Genomic DNA, 17,625 nt, shown 5'->3' with positions numbered 1-17,625 from the left:
CAAGTCAAAGGTGCTTTTAAATTTTCCTTTTCATTTGTATTCTTTTTTGCCTGCTCTAAGGCAAATAAAGGTACGCTATTTCTTGTTACAATTAATCCATTTTAGCAATTTTCTAAGACCTAGTTTGCAACACTTTTTTTTAGGAGAGGCGATTTTGTTACTCATTTACACAAAGCCTATTTATTCTTTGACGTATTGATTATTTTGATGTCATTTTTCTTCCACTCACGTATGGAGCTTTTCACCAACACCAAATATCCTTGCTGCAGGACAGTTTGCATTTTCTTTCACAAACTGCATGGCTTTGCATTTGAATTCAGCACTGAGTTTGTTTTATTTAGCCGGAGACATATTTACTACTAAAAGCTCGACTAGATCAACTGTATTTCAACTAAAGTAAATGCGATTTACTAAAGCCTTCCATTTGGAATTTTTATCGCAGAAAAATTAGCAACTAAAAATATTAATCAACAGTGTTTTCTTTAAAGATCAGCTCTCCTTCTTTCCTCTCCCAAAACATTTTTCTTCTTTTCCTGCCTTCAACCCTCTAAAAGCTTCCTGCCATTATATTAATATTAAAAACCTCCTAACTAAATTGGGCAGTAAGTATATGGTTATCAGAATCTCTCTTTGCGTTTTCTGAAAAGTGGTAGGTAACTATAAAGATATGAAATCTGGGAACTAAGAAAGAAGCACATGATTACTTTACGTAGATTGATACAGCGGGGAGAAATTATTATACTGAGGTAACATAACTAGAACTCAATTAAAGATATACATACAGGTTCGAGTCACATTCATGCGACTATCTCCTACGTTTGTCATTACCGCTAAATAACCGATGACGTAGTATCAGCAGCGTTTTCGATAAATATATTATAAAATATGTTGCGGGCATTCGGGAAACATTTGAGCTGTTGTTACCATGACTAAAAAGAGCGATCTTATGAGACTTAGAAAAAGAAATGCTTTTATCTGTTTTGGGCCATAGATGCCAGCATATCAGAAAGTGTACAGCTTGTGAACTATTGCCCCTGCTACTCTGATGAACGTGTACCATGAATGGCAAAAAGGCATGATCCAAAATAAACGGTTTCGAAACAGGAAAGCGCTATCAACCACAAATAAGAAAGATGAGTGGCAGCTTAAGTGATGCTTTCTAGCAGCGCAGGATTCCAGTGCATTTCAAGGGATTCCAGTGTATTTCTTTCCCAAATAACTCAACAACAACTGTTTAAATTACATCGCTTGTCCTCTCGGGCCTTGTCGCTGAGGCACAGATAGTAGATTTCCTTATCCAGAGGATACGAATATCAGCTTATGCGTAATAGCAGGCCTCATGGGGATCCAGAGTGCAGAGAGAGATTGATCAACATGCCATAATGGGGCAGTTTGTTTGCCAAATGAGTTCAGATGCCTCAGTTGTGTTCAAAACGACAGTCTTGCCAGATATAGGGCTCTACAGCAGATGGTTGGATGATAGCACCTATGTTAAGGCTTGTTCATCGGCAGAAGAGACTGGAATTTACAGTAAAAGAATTGAAACTCTACTGATTTTCAAAAGCTTGTCATCTCAGAAAATTGCATTTTCTGCTTAGCTGGAAGAATGGACGTCGTCTAATATGACGAGAAACGTTGGATAACAAATATCGATCAAGCATTTGTAGATGAATACAAGTTGGCAGAAATAACGTTGTGGTTTGCGGAATGTTTTCTCTTGGTCCACTCATTGCGGATGGTACAATAGATCATAATTAAATATATACATCGATCCTTGCAGATTACGCCTTTATAAGCAAATGTTTTCCCCCGAGAATAATGGCATCTTCTAGCACAACAATGCTACGTGTTCTACAGCTAGAAATATACGGGAGTGGGGGGAAATACCCAAGGAACACTTTGCTATACTTCCTCGGCCTCACAGATCTTCTCGACCTCCATAAATCCAGACTAGAATTTATAGAAATGCCTCATTCCGATTGTTCCCTTTGTGGATCTCTCACCCAACGCCTTCCAGCAACTATCAACTACAGCGCAGTAACCATGTGTAGAAACTGTATTGCACCAGATGGCGCTGTGTGCGCTTGAATTCTTCGGACTAGTTCAGTACCTTGATGATTGCGAGAGATGTAACAGCAACGCTAAACATTAACCAAAGTTTATATGTGCTTCTCTTTGTTGTAAATGTATTTAATTGTGTCGTCAATAAAATATAAAGAAAATGATAAAAGTGGTGAATGCGTCTGACAGGTAAGTGAGATTTCTTTATATATTGAATTGAATTGAGTTTTAGCGACAAAGAATGTATATGCGTATGTACACCATGATTCCGTATCTGTATGAACACTTGCCAACATCTTGTTGAGTTTCCCCTAGCTGGTCTAGAAGCTGTCTGCTCTTCGCATGACAGTTATTCTGGACATTAACAGGTGGTTTCATTGATGTGGCTCGATGGTGTATATTTTTTATCCATTAAATAATAATGTGATATATTTTGGCTGCGCAAGAAATAATAATCTTGCAGGCAAATAAAATCTGTTCCTTTCTTTTTGAACACCCGCTTTATCTCGAGCTAAATTCATTTAATGATATCTATTTCATTAGCCAGCTTAATTTTTTAAGAAGAAGAAATGTTTTTGTATGTAGAATGTACTTCTAATACTTATTTTTTTTCTCTTTTTCTCTTCTTTTTTAATTCAGCGAAATGTATTCGCCCTCTTTTAAAGAGAAGCGAAATATTCGTCCGATGCGGGGGGGGGGGAGATTGAGGATTTCCAGCTGAATTAAGTTGATTGGATCACAGAATTTGTTGTTTTTATGAATCCTGTTTACTTTATATACCATAAATATATGTATGAGATATTTTGATGAAGGTTTTTCGCCTCAAATTTTAGACAGCAGTTTACATAAAAGGCAGGTTTTTAATTAGTTCCATGCAGCACGAATTCTTAAAGTATTCTTGTTTTGAACATAACGTTGTAGCATTTTGTCTTGTAGCACCCTTGTCTGTTGACCTGCAAAAAAAAAAAAAAAAAAAAAAAAAAACCTGAATGTTTAAAGAATATTTACTTTTCTGTTTACGAGTTTCTTCCAACCATGTTTGCTAACGAGGAAAATCCTCGAAATCTTTCAATTTTTTAAAAATTTTTTAAAAGATAAGATTTTTCTAATAATGCTAACACATTAAATAACCTGGAATTTATTCGATTTGTGTTTGAAAGTACTTAGCTTTATTTACCCTTATTTGCTTTTTAAAAGGATTTAGTTCAGTATTTTTGTTCATTTACATTTTAAAAGAGAATTTAATTCTGTATTTGGGTTTAAAAGGATTTAGAGCATAGTTGTTACTAATTTTTCTACTTAACTTACTGAATACGAGATTTACCTGTCTGGTGTGGAGATTATGAAGAGAGTGATCGCCAAGTGCGGTACGCCTCCACTAGATCGATGGCTGGAGGAATTTAATTTCTTCTCCGACATTTCCACTAACGTTTACGTCTTCCATAATTTAATATTGAGCATCATATATTACGCTGTTCAGATCCCAAAAAACTCCTGCTTCGCTAATTTCTTAAACACTCCTCTGATTCGATAATAAGATTTCGATTAAAAATTTTACGTTTTTAGTTTGGATCTTAGATTATTTAAATATATTTACATTTTATAAGTTTTACTAACTTTTATTTAAATGTATAAAAGCATATTCAAGTAATATAGTATAAACTCATTCAAATGAAAAGGAAGGTAAAGGTAAAGGTAAAAGTATGGGGGACACCAGCGATGTACCATAGATCAACTGGTAATGCCTTCCCATACTAACTCTTTGAGGAAAAAAAAAGGGGGGTGAATAAATGAAAAGGAACTAGGATTGAAAACTGAAAAGGATTTTACATTTTGCATGTTTAAAGAGTAAAAATGTAATAAAGTCAACTCCCGATTAATCAGCCGCGCATTAACTTGGTCTTAAAAAGAAAGGTTATGTTTGTTAATTTTGAAAAGATGGAATGCTTTATATGACAAACCAATGGAATAAAGCAAAATTTCTACAGGAAATGCAAAAAAGGACAAGAAAATGAGAAATAAAAAGCAGCTATAGCCGATCATATCACAGTATCTAGAAAATGTTTTTTATCCACAATAGTGCTGATTTAATTATGTATAGCATATGACTTATAAATACTGCTAAATTTATTGAAAATCAATGGCTAAGTAACAAAAAAGTGTACAGCAACTACTCTTCTGTTTTCCACTGACCCCTGCTCTACCAGCGGACGAGCGGTAGAGTCGCTGAACACTGGTAGTTCGGTCAAAAGCTAAAATCCCGCGAACGGCTGGCTGCATGAGCGCTTTCGTGATTTTCATCATGCGTCACGTGCATACTAGCCAGTTTCTCTTAGAAAGTAAGCCACCAAGGTATTCCTCCCCTTTGTAGAGACATTTAGGTATTTTTTGGAAGAGACAAGATGAAAAATTAGCAACGCCTTTGCCAGGAATCGAACCACGGAGCTCTGGAATACCGGCCTAGCGTACAGAACCATTACACCACGAAGGCGCGCTAGGAAGGCGGAAGAAATATCTTATATACTCTCCTTTTAAAGGGCGATTGGGGTTTTTAGGCGACTCAATCGCCAAATCCTGGATGAGGAGAATCATTATCCAACACCCTTTTAGTTCGGGAACCACTGTAGAGACATTAGTTAAATTGAAAAAGCCGGAGAGATGAAAAATGAGCAATCGCCTTCGCCGAGAATCTAACCACGGACCTCTGGAATACCAGCCCAGCGTGCAGAATCTCTGGCACCACGAAGGCACTCTAGGAAGGCGGAAGAAATACCTTATACTTTAGGCAGATAGCCTTCGAGTGCTTTGCCATAATTAAATAAACGAAATTAAACCTATTGACTCCTGTCGAAATACAAAAATAATACATACAAAAACGTCTTTGTTGTGAAGTATGTTTGTCTTCTTTTTAATGCTTATTTAATCTGCAAAAATAAGTAAAATTTTTTTCAAATTGAACCGCTTGTACCAGTGGCGTAGCTAGGGTGGGGCAAGGGGGTACATGTTGTCCCTGGGCGCGGCATCCAAGGGGCGCCTAATTGATGCCGCGAAATTTTTTAATGAAATGTTTTCCATTCTTGGCACACAGGGGCGCAAATTCTTCAGTTGTCCCCGGGCGCTGGGAACTGTAGCTACGCCCCTGCGCTTGAAAATACAGGTAAGTTATTGATAGCATTTTCGGTTAATTTATCATGTAGGTTATTTGTCTTTCCTTTACATTTTTTTTAATTGCTGTCAGATTAATGTGATATTGGCTAACTGTAAATGTCACCCGTAGTATTATCCGGATTAATCGGGATTCTATATAATCAACCGAGATTCATGTGTAGCTGTAATTCATTGATCGGGTGCAAGATATATATCTGGACGCTTTGATGTTTGTAACAATTCTGTTGTGCACGGGGAAAAAAGGAAATTTTAATGTTTAGTCCATAGTTAGGTTGAGAAAGATGCTGTTTCAGTACAGTAAGGTTATAAAATTGAAACAAAACCTGTAAGACAGCTTACATACTGAAACTAAACAACCTGTGAAAATCTGTGAAAGATCTAACTCTGATAAAAACTGCCTGTAATACAAGACAATCCAAAAATTGACGTTATAATATTACTTGGAGTAAAATGAACTTCCAAAATGATCATTCTCCAAAGCGCGTTGAAAACTGCTGGCGGTGAAATTAAACAATTTTTCAGTTTATTCAGAAAAACCACCAAATAACAATTTTCTCATAGTCCTGACACATCGCTACTCGAAGTTGTGTTTGCACAACTGATCAAACACTTCAGTAGAAACTACTTCGAATGTGGCAATCATAGAACTAATTCTGTATAACTCAAGTACTTTAATAAGAAAATATTTCGAAAATTGGTTGCATTGATAATATATCTGCCGAACAACCCAACTTTAATTTTGGATATCGCGGTATTACAAAAAACTAAACTACGTTGTAAATGGTAGTTGATACTGTAAAGTGTATTAATGAATATCTTGGTAATCACAAAAGGTTTTCCCATTTTAATAGCTTTCCTTGCAATTATATAAGTTGCCCTCCAAACGATAAAGAAAGAATAGTTGTGGATGGTTAAGTCGTAAGCTATTTAGTATATAAGCATAAAACTTAGGATTCTGTAGGCAATAATTTATTACAAACTTCAGTGATTGTAAGCTTTATACTTCTGAAAAAATTATGAAGCACTGTTTTACACAATTGTGTGTGCTACAAAATCTACTGTGCTATTCATTATCTACTGTGCTATTCATTATCTATTGTGGTGATTATAACAGACTTGTCGGATTTTGAGTGGTTATGTTATCTGCACTTCGATATAATAAATACCCCAAGATGTAGTATTCTCTTATTAGGTTAACAGCCGTGGTTAAGAACTATTTCGAAGATATACTGTCTACTTCCTACAGAGATTTTCTTTTCTTCTTTCTTAAATTAATTTAGGTGTGTAAAATTCATTCTAAGCATTCAAGTACCTTATCTAACAGGTGGCAGCTGTCCAAGATGGCAGCTGTCCTTATATCAACCTACCCAGGTGTAAAACTTTGAGTTTGAGATTTTTTGAGACTGTAAAACATGAAAATCTGAAGTGTACACCACATGACTTCCTTGTACGAAATATTAAATTATACGCATTTTTTTCTTGCATTTCATTAAAACTTGTTGGATTGAATTAAATCTACTTCGTCGATAGCGCATAAACCGCAACAGAATAAATGCACTCTTTAAAATTCACTTTATTTGTTTACCATAGCGACACTCTGGCCCTAAGTTCACTTAACAGCGTTATATTTCGTTCATATTATAACTCAGAATGCACAAAATTTATATCATTTGAAGAATTATCTAATCGTTGCCACATGTTCCATTCAAATACTATAATTAATCTAGAACGATGTATAAAACAAATTAAGCAAACAAAACAAAAAAGAAATAGTTTTTCACAGTATTTCTCATTCAATTAATTCAATTCTCACTTCGCGACAAGGCAAAAATACATAAAAGCTCAAAATATCTATATTAAAAATTACGAAGTAAATCTTAACACGTATTTCCTCGAATAAATTCCAGAATGGATTAAACATGATTTAATTCGCAATAGTAAAAGAGGGCGTTATCTTTGTTGTTGCGAAGCTTAGTTCGTCTAGATTGCCAACAAATCCGTTATTCTCCTATGCTTGAAATTAAACAAAGCTGGCCGCAATGGTAAAAATAATTAGGCTAAGCGGCACTTAAACAACTTTTAAATTGTTAATAATTCTACAAATATTGCAGATTTACTAAAGGCATAAAAACCTTAACCAGAAGATAAGAACAACACAATTCAATCATTTTTAAAGCAAAAAATATACAATTTACAAACATATAAGAATAAAGAAACTGAGATCACTGAGCCCGGTAACAGAGTAGACATATATATATATGTAAGATAAAAATATATGAATCAGAATTATAATATAACTATAAACATTAATTCTACCTCTCTATTCTAAAATCGTAATAACTTATCTGCATTGCGTCATTCAAATTAATCATGCGATCTTACGTAACCGTTAATACCAGATGCCTCCTGACAACCAATTACCGAATTGTAAACCAAAACTTTTCTCTTCGCGTGCTTCCATCTTTCATAACTACGCACTTCAGCTTTTGCTCGCTACTGTGCTAAGATGTGATTTCGCTGGCTTGCTTTCTATCCCAACAATATCAAAAATGTAAATCTTCTGTGGAAAGGCACGACTAGAGTGCCAAGTGATTGTGGCCACAAATATCAATTGGAAATAAAATCGCTTCTACTGCCAAGTTTTATTTACGAAGTCAACACATTAGCTTACGACGCAATCAGATTACTTCCTCTTCAATATAGGATAACTACGCATCTACAGTGCTCCGTTATTTCCCGTGCTTTTATTATGACATATACATATATTTATATATATACATATATTTATATATTTTTGGTGCGTCGGATTGCAACCATAATAATAGGTGCACATCTACATGTTATAGCAGTCCTATGTACAAAATTTCAACGTTCTGAGGCTACTCGTTTTTGAGTTGTGCGAGATATGTACATACGTACAGACACCACGAAAAATTCTCTTCTGAATCCATTTTAAATCCGTTTTATGATTTTTTTGGGGAAAAAGAGTCTTTTATTCTGTCCTTATGTACAGATATCACGCAAAGAAAACGTCGTTAAATTGCATTCGATAGTGGTCAAAATGGATATTTTCGTTGAAATATGATACCCGAAATTTTTCGCGATTACAGTACTTCCTTTTTACTTCGTACAAGGAAGTAATAAATAAATTCATAATCTTAATGAGTTACGTAACTAAATAAATGTGCTTTGAATGTGTACTATTTTAATATGTATTTGCAGAAAGGAAAAATGATTTACTTTGAAGATAAAAACATCATGTATTGTAACTCACAGATCAAAATTCACATTTTCACAACGTCAGAAACTAAATAAAAATAACTTTCACATTTGTAAAGAGGTACATAACAGTAGTTTCAGTTTCTTTCTTAGGCAACAGAACCATAAAATGACAAACAGGGAGCACCCTATTGTACCTTACTACTTCCTCCCATCTCGAATTCTCCAATAACTCTCCCCAAAATAATTTTCTATCTTTATTGAATATAAAATACCCACATTTTCTTCAAACTTATAAAATACCAGTAAAAATACAAATAATAAACAAATATTTTACTGTAATAAGCCCAACCCCTTCATATAGCAAACTTCTGATCTTAAACTTTCCTTATTATGCAGATTAAAGTCCGTAATAGCTTTCGCAATCATCTTTACTGGAAAACTTAGCATGGGGGAGGGGACATAAACCTTGGGATCAGAGAGCAGGATTCTCCCCTGATAACTGTCCTTCGCATCGGAATTCCAGCGCGTCTCGTCTCCGGAATTTTCCAAGCCCATTGTTCATCCGTCTTCGCTTGGTGAGAAGCCTCGGATATTAAAATTCTGAGAAGGCTTTTCATCAAGGCCCCCGGTTTTGCTTTTTCTCGTGGCTTTGATCTACTCTCTCATAGCTGAGTCGAAGTATGACAGCAGAAGAATTCGCAGATTACAGTGAGGGACAGGAGTAGACAAAGAAAGTCACCACACTAATCCAGTAAGCGTAAGAAGTAATAAACTTGAAATATACGTATACTGATTCTGTTTGCTTCTATACCGCACGTTATTCTAAGAAATTCTCTTTTTCAATTATAGTATTTAAAAAGAACCTTTTATATTCCGACAGTTTCAGTATGTTATAGCTCAGAGTAGACTAAACTTTGTCGAAGCTAACACTAAAGACTAAAGACTAAATTTTGTTTAAAATAAAGTTTTATCGATTTTTTTTTTTTTTTTTTAAATTTAGAGCACTTACAGCATATCGCTACTGAATTTCAGAGCACTGCGTTCTAGGAATTGATTTGAAAATTTGTCAAATCAAAAGGATTTAAGAGTAACTGTAATTTAAGCCTGCTTAAAAAAATAATTCGTGCAGGAAAATTATGTGAATTACACAGACTGAAAATTACGATGAAGAAATAATTGTTAGAGCTGCTTTTTATTCTTAAAACAGGTATCAATAGCTTTCATATTTCTTTTAGTAAAATATGTTATTGAAAGCGCAAGTAAATATAATATTTTTCTTTTAAAATGCTACTTGCTAAGCCACAATTTTAAAAATTACGCTATGACTAACACTATTTATAAATATCACAGCCGTAATATAGCACGCGTAGCATTGAAAAGTGATCCTTTAACCCTTTCCAGCACGCTACCTTTTAAAGTCGGAGTTTTGATTAAAAAAAAAAAAAGGTTGGCAGCCTAATTATTCCTAAAGGAATACAAAATTTTGTGAAGATAGCACTTACCTTTTTAATTCTGTGGGTGTGCCCAAAGTGACACACTGATTGAATAGAGCTTCGAAAAGAGTGCTGAAACGAGCATTGTTGTCAATGAACTGACCGATGAGATTCGGAGAAACAAAGAATACAGACTCACAATTGTCCTAGATTATCGGTGAGCCCGGTCTGGGCACACCTAGGGTTAGCCGTTTGATTTTAGGCAAGATTTCAAGGTAAAAATTTAAAACTAATATAGAAAAAGGAGATTAGCAAACAGCCCCCTCAAAAAAAAAAAAAAAAAAAAAAAATTCATTTCAAACAATTCCTTTTATATCCTAAAAAAATCTGGAAGATTTCTTTGAAAAATGGGGGTCTTAAGAAACTAAACATGGGTAAAATATATGGACTGGTTCGTGTTGAGCTGCCATCTATTATAAATAAAGAAAGTTCAAAGTAACCTATAGTAACCTATAAATCCTTTTTCATTCAATTTTTCTGTGCGTACATTGCTCGCTCTGAAATCGTTGAGTTTGTTAATTAGAAATTCGTTAAGGTGTTACAAAATATGAAATCGATAATAAAAAAAATTCCAAATTTAGGCTTCCACGTGCTCATGTTTTCGGGAAGATTGTGTTATTCAAATTTGATAGCTCTAGGTACCGTTGTTTTATCACAATACGTGAAACATACATACCTTCATGCAGATTCTTCATTATTTAATTTCTTTAAATATAATACGAGGCGATAATATTTGGTGGCAACTATTTGAGCTTCTTAATCAAAAAATTCGCTAAAATATTTTTAAAAATTTTAAATAGAAAATAAAACAAGTTCGAAATCCAAATTCGGGCTTCCAGATGCTCATATTCGGGAAGAGTACTAGGTTGTTCAAAATTTGATCCCGTTGTTTTTTCACAGTGCGAAAAACATCCATACATTCATGCAAATTCTTCTTTATTTACTTCTGGATTAACGCCGTCTTTGGGCTAAAAAAAGAAAAAGAACAGGAAAAGAAAAGTGTGCAGAAATTCCAAAACCAACTAGGATTTCAATTCTAATTTTGCGAAAAACATAAGAGATGGCTGCTAGAAATTTCGAAAAATTTAAAAAAAACGTTTGTTAATTTAAATAAACGTAACTTTATAAGTAAAGCTTACGCTTTACTTTCATAACTTCTAAACTGAAATGCTTGAAAATATTCTGAATTCCTTGTTATATAAGTAATTTTTTTTACATTCTGTATTAAATTATATGTTGTAATTTTTCTTATAGTAGATAAATGTTTGCTTTTTTGGGGAGTGGAGCGGTGATCTTCATTTTCCAATAGAATTCAAGTGACCTCATAATGCTGGTCTAATTACGATCTCATCAGAAGACTTAAGACGAAGAATTACAATGTATATTTAAGTAGCCATTTTTATTTCGTGAATAGTTGCGATATTGCTCTTGAACTGAATATTATGGTTTAAGTGCAAAGGACCTATTTAACAAATAAAGGTAACCCACAAAATGTTAAAAAAACGCCCCTTTGGACGTAATTTAAAATTTGAAACCTTTAAGACTTTTTACATTTTTTTATTTGTATTAGATATTTTATTTATATTTATCTTGAAATGAAATATATATTAAAAAAATCTGATGTGTACACCACATGACTTCCTTGTACGGAATATTAAATTATACCCATTTTTTCTTGCATTTCATTTAAACTTATTCGATTGAATTAAATCTATTTCGCCGACAGCGCATAAACCACAATATAATAAATTCTTCTTTAAAATTCACTCTACTATTTGTTTACCATAGCGACACTCTGGCGCTAGATTCACTTAACAGTATTATATTTCGTTCATATTATAACTCATAATGCGCAGAATTTATATCATTTAAAGAATAGAATTATCTAATCGTTGCCACATGTTCTATTCAAATACACTGAAGTGACAAAAGTCATGGGATACCTCCTAATATTTTGTCGGTCCTCCTTTTGCCCGGCGAAGTGCAGCAACTCGACGTGGCATGGACTCAACAAGTCGTTAGAAGTCCCCTGCAGGAGTATTGAGGCATGCTGCCTCTATAGACGTCCATAATTGTGAAAGTGTTGACGGTGCAGGGTTTTGGGCACGAACTGACCTCTCGATGATATCCCATAAATGTTCGATGGGATTCATGTCGGGCGATCTAAGTGGCCAGATCATTCGCTGGAATTGTCCAGAATGTTCTTCTAACCATTCGCGAACAATTGTGGCCCGCTGACATGGCGCATTGTCATCCATAAAAATCCCATCGTTGTTTGAGTACGTGAAGTCCATGAATGGCTGTAAATGATCTCCAAGTAGCTGAAGGTATCCAATTCCAGTCAATGATCGGTTCAGTTGCACCAGAGGACCGACTCCATGCCATGTAAAAACAGCCCAGACCATTATGGAATCACCACCAGCTTGAACAGTGCCTTGTTGACAACTTGGGTCCATGGCTTCGTGGGGTCTGCGAAACACTCGAACCCTACCATCAGCTCTTACCAACTGAAATCATGACTCATCTGACCAAGCCACGGTTTTCCATTCGTTTAGGGACCGACCGATATGCTCACGAGCCCACGAGAGTCGCTGCAGGCGATGTCGTGCTGTCAGTAAAGGCACTCGAGTCGGTCTTCTGCTGGCATAGCCCAAGGAATACAAATTTCGCCGCACTGTCCTATCGGACACGTCCCTCGTACGTCCCACATTGATTTCTGCGGTTATTTGACGCAGTGTTGCTTGTCTGTGAACATTGACAACTCTACGCAGACGTCGCTGGTCTCGGTCGTTAAGTGCAGGTGGTCGGCCACTGCGCTGTCCATGGTGGTATGTTATGCCTGAAATTAGATACTCTCGGCACACTCTTGACACTGTAGATCTCGGAATGTTGAATTCCCTAACGATATCCGAAATGGAATGACCCATGCGTCTAGCTCCAACTACCATTCCGCGTTCAAAGTCTGTTAATTCCCGTCGTGCGGCCATAATCACGTCAAAGCCTCTTCACATGAATAACTTGAACACAAATGAAAGCCCTGGCAAAGCACTTCGCATTTATACATTTTCTACGCGATACTACTGCCATCTGTATATTTGCATATTGCCATCCCATGACTTTTGTCACTTCAGTGTATTAAATCCTGTTAGAAAAAAACTGTGACTTTCATAATCTCATCACTATACAACGTATCACATTTAATAATTAAAAACAGTTATGGGGTACAAACGCCATAGGTTTCAGTGTTAAAGTAAACCAAATCGTCCCTATTCTTTCTTGCGGACATGTCGGTGTCTCGCGCCCCGCCCACTGGGTTAGTCTATCTCTTATAAGGTCCATGGGCTGCACCTGCACCCCTCCTTCTTCCCATATTTTCTTGTTTCAACCATGTTCGCCATACCCGATGCACCGTGCTCGCGTCCATGTGGGTTTCAGCAGACACTGAGTAATCCTTGTTCAAGCTCATCTAACAACCACAGAGGAAGATTTAAAGCAGCAACCTGTCTCCTAAGATATCCCCAAAGAAGCTCTACTGGATTCAGGTCTGGATATTGAATTATCCATTCTATCCGGATATTCTTCAGCAGCTGGATTCTGGTGGGGTCGCGCATTGACATCCGTCAGAAGAAATCCAGGACAAACAGCAGCGGCAAATAGGCGAAGATATTGATCAAAGATACCGTCTCGTTATCTTACACCGGTCAAAGTTCCTAAATGAAACATATGCAGGTCAGTGTGACCACCGAGAGAGATCCCAGCCCAAACCGCTATTCCACCATCTCTGTAAATGTGTCTTTCCATAATGTGGGGTTGGTTGTATTCAGTGCTTTTCTCTCCAGACCAGCCGAGGACCTGAATCACTTTCCAATGTGAACCTGGACTCGTCTGTGAAGAGACAGACGCCCATGGTTGGCTAGTGCCCTTGCCCAACATGAACGGGCTCTTCTGCATTCTCGAGTCAAGAGGACATAAATAACTGGTCATCTTGCATACAGACCTGTATTGTGGATGCGCCAACGCACTGTAGTAGCTGAGATTTTTCTTCCTGTTACCACTAAATGATCTGCCATGAGCTGAGGCACAGTAATATTGCTCCTCGTTTGGGCAAAAAGAGTTAAATAAGATATCCTGCAGGTGTTACAATGCTTGGTCGGCCTGGAAAATGTCTTCTAGACACAGAATTCTCGGATTCAAACTGATTCCATAGTCGGTGGACGATACTACGACACACACTAAGACGTCTGGCAGCATCAGCTTGCGACATCCCCATTTCCCGCCCGCCACCTCAACAAATCGGGCTAACGACTTCTCCTGGACATTGATAGACTCTCCTGGATATTGTCAACGAAAATGCGAATAACATTTAAAGACCAACACTCGTGAACAAAACCTAAAATTTTTGCATTTTTTCTCCAGCTCTTATATAAGTATTCATTTCTATAAAATAAAAGTGGTTATTGTTTTTGCATATATTTTCTTAAACTTCCTTTCTATCAGGCATTAAAAACTGTGAATTCAAATGTTACATACAATTTTGTAATGGTGAGCTTTGAAAAACATTCTTTTCCTTAACTTTTGGAGGGCAGTGTAATATCGCGAAAGCAGACGCTTAAGCATATTAAAATGTGTGGAAAAAGTATAATTTCAGGATACACTTTGTAAATATTGACTTGTACAGCCATCAGAAGTAGCGTACATTTTAAATTTGTTCTATTTACCTGCACTGCTGTATAGGACAATTATGAGTCATTTATGGAGTAGCATCAAGAACTCTTATGTGATAAATCACATCTCTTTCTAAGCGATAAAATTAATGGTGAAAGATTGATAATTCGTAAAACACAGATAAGAAATTTTTTTTGTTATACTTAAAACTAGAAATTTTATTCTATAGAGAAATGGTTGTTTTAATAGCACTTCTATAAGCCTTTCTCCTGTTAGGGAGAGGCGATCGTCTTGGAAAATATAATAATTATTAACATGGTAATATATTTATATGATCAGAAAAAATTCTTAATTTTAAAGGCAGCCGTCTGAGAAAAATTGTCGCTGTAAGGAATTTCAGTTAACTATTCTTAAGAGCAGCAAATCATTAATAATGAGAGTTATACCATAATTACTGTTTAATCAGAAAATACCATAACGAAAGAATTTCTTAATTGATAGAAATAAATTGATTTTGTGTTATATGATAATAAAATGGAATTAATCACATTTTTAAAATGTAAATGATTTGTGAGAATATGCGAAGAGCAATATAAGCAATATAAATTAGCAATATAAGAAAAAGATGGAGAGATGCTGACAGTAATCTCTCCATGGCTTAAATTTAGCCGGAATCCATCTTTGGTCGGTTCGAGTAAAACTGAATTTCAACCGAAGCCCCAAGTATGTTAATATTGTACATTTTAGTTTGTTATTTAACGATTTTCCATTACTTTAATTTCATTTATAAATATTTTTATTTGCTTATTTACATTTTTTTAAATTTTATTATTCAGTATTTATTATGTTATTCTTTTAATTTTCTCTACTTTTTTATGATATAGATATTCCACAGGGCTCTGGAACTTCTTATTTTTTAAATTAAGCCCTGAATCCTTCGTCATTGAAATTTTCATTATTTTAAAATGAAATGCTTAATGTCATAATTTACGTGTATATTACTAGATGGCAGCACTGCATTTCTTTTCATTAAGAATTTGGAGTCATGCTGCAACTGTTCTGATGTGCAAAGTTAAAAAATATAAGAACTTTATTTGTAATTGTCCTACATTTTTACATGCACTGCGCTAAAAATTTGCATTGTGAAATTTGACAGAAGAAATGCACAAAGTAAATAAATAAAATAGGAAGGAAATAATAAAAATATTCAAGTAAGTAAGTAGAAGTAAATTATAAAAAATCCTGCTCTTCTGAATAGCAACTATTTGTAATGCAATCACAACAAGTTCGCCCGCAAACATAGCAATTGCCTGCTATAAAAAACTGTGAGTGAAATTCTACACGATTAACACCAATTCACATAGGAAGGTAGATGGTTTGGAGAAAAGCGGGTGTATTAATGTTTGAAGACATCTTATGACAGCTTAGAAGTGTTCCGGCTAGTTTTATAAGCAACCTAACGCAATATTTTCAGAGTACCGTACCTCTACCAGAAATATCCAACCTATTAGATAAATAGTTTGGTAAGCGAATGAATGAAAATCTATTTCTTTATGAAATTAATCTTTACATAGCCTTCTTAAACAATCTGTTACTTCGACATACTGGATCTCGTTTAGGTACTCCTGGTTTACAAAATCTCTGCAACAAGCAGACAGTTCAAATGACCTCTTGTCACGATTGCTCCCAGAAAAGCAAAATATTGCCATGAAACGTGAGATTCAAGACAGGGCAGTACCTAAATGTTTATATGCAAAAAGTATGTATACCAATCCTAATAAACTATCACCTACTGTTCGCTTTATTCGTGTATTTTGTGCATTAATAGGAACATGCATTAAAAGGATAATAAGTTAATAGGGTGCTACATGTTCCAGTCTTAGGTAATTTTATTTAAATATTTAATCAATAATTGCATGTAAAGTAATAATAGTAATAATACAGGCCCAATCCGTTCTGTGACCATAAATGGACTTTCTAATCTATCATTTGAGGTAATTTTGCGCAATGATTGTTTTAGAATTAATATTATTTTATGTGGTTCAGGCTCATAAAGAACATTTTTAAGGCACACAAAGTCTTTATATCATAAACAAATGTGCTTCTGAAAATCATAAGAGTTTGCATTTCTTTCTCATCCCCAAACATTCAAGTTTAATTCATAATACATTATAAATTATTACGAATCATTTTAAAGGAAAGTCTCATTATCCCTCTTTTGCATTTGCCTTTTTCTTAGATATATTATAACCATCTTTCATGGCTTATTATTTACACTAAAAATTAAATTTTCAGGTTTAAGTAGTATAGATGGCTGTCGTAGAACAGACATATTTTCTGTCTAAAAATTAAAAGTATTCTTTAATTAATTTTTCTGAGGAATTTTCAAGATATTTGTAATTAGAGGCAATTTTGTAACTGGTTTCTTTCTTAAGTTTGAAGGTCGCAAGTACATAGAATTCGATTTCGAGATTTGATAAATTTCTTATTTCTCTGCATTTAAATCTCTTCTTCACCCTTAAAATGTACAGCTTTTAAATGATAGTGTGATTATAGAGATAGATTTAAAATTTAGAGGATGAAAACAATTCTTTTAATCTAAACTATATTGTTTATTAAAGACTATTTTTGAAGTAAAGGTTAATAATTAATAAATAATAAAATTTTTTAAAACACATACTGATGGACATTGCCTAAAAAAATATGTTATTAACTTGGGATAAAAAACAAAGAATAAATGTCTAATTTAACTGAAAAATAAAATATAAAACATAATTTATTTTAATCAGAACGTCTAACAGACGTATGGGAATTTAAAATTTAATACTTATCAAAAAATGAGATAATTGACAAGCTTTCTTCTCTTGAATAACAGTGTATTAGCAAGTTCAACCATTCTGAATGCAACTACTGGTGGAATATATCGTGAAAACCAAACCACAGTCTATTATGCTCTTTGGATTTTACTAGTTTATTAAATATTTTAAAAGTATAGTTCACAACTTTGACAGCTTTC

Source organism: Stegodyphus dumicola, chromosome 10 (assembly GCF_044657685.1).
Source record: "Stegodyphus dumicola isolate Sdum_Otavi_A_Nest chromosome 10, ASM4465768v1".
In the NCBI taxonomy this organism is placed as follows: domain Eukaryota; kingdom Metazoa; phylum Arthropoda; class Arachnida; order Araneae; family Eresidae; genus Stegodyphus; species Stegodyphus dumicola.
The sequence above is the reverse complement of the archived record's forward strand: the minus strand, read 5'-3'. Positions refer to the sequence as shown.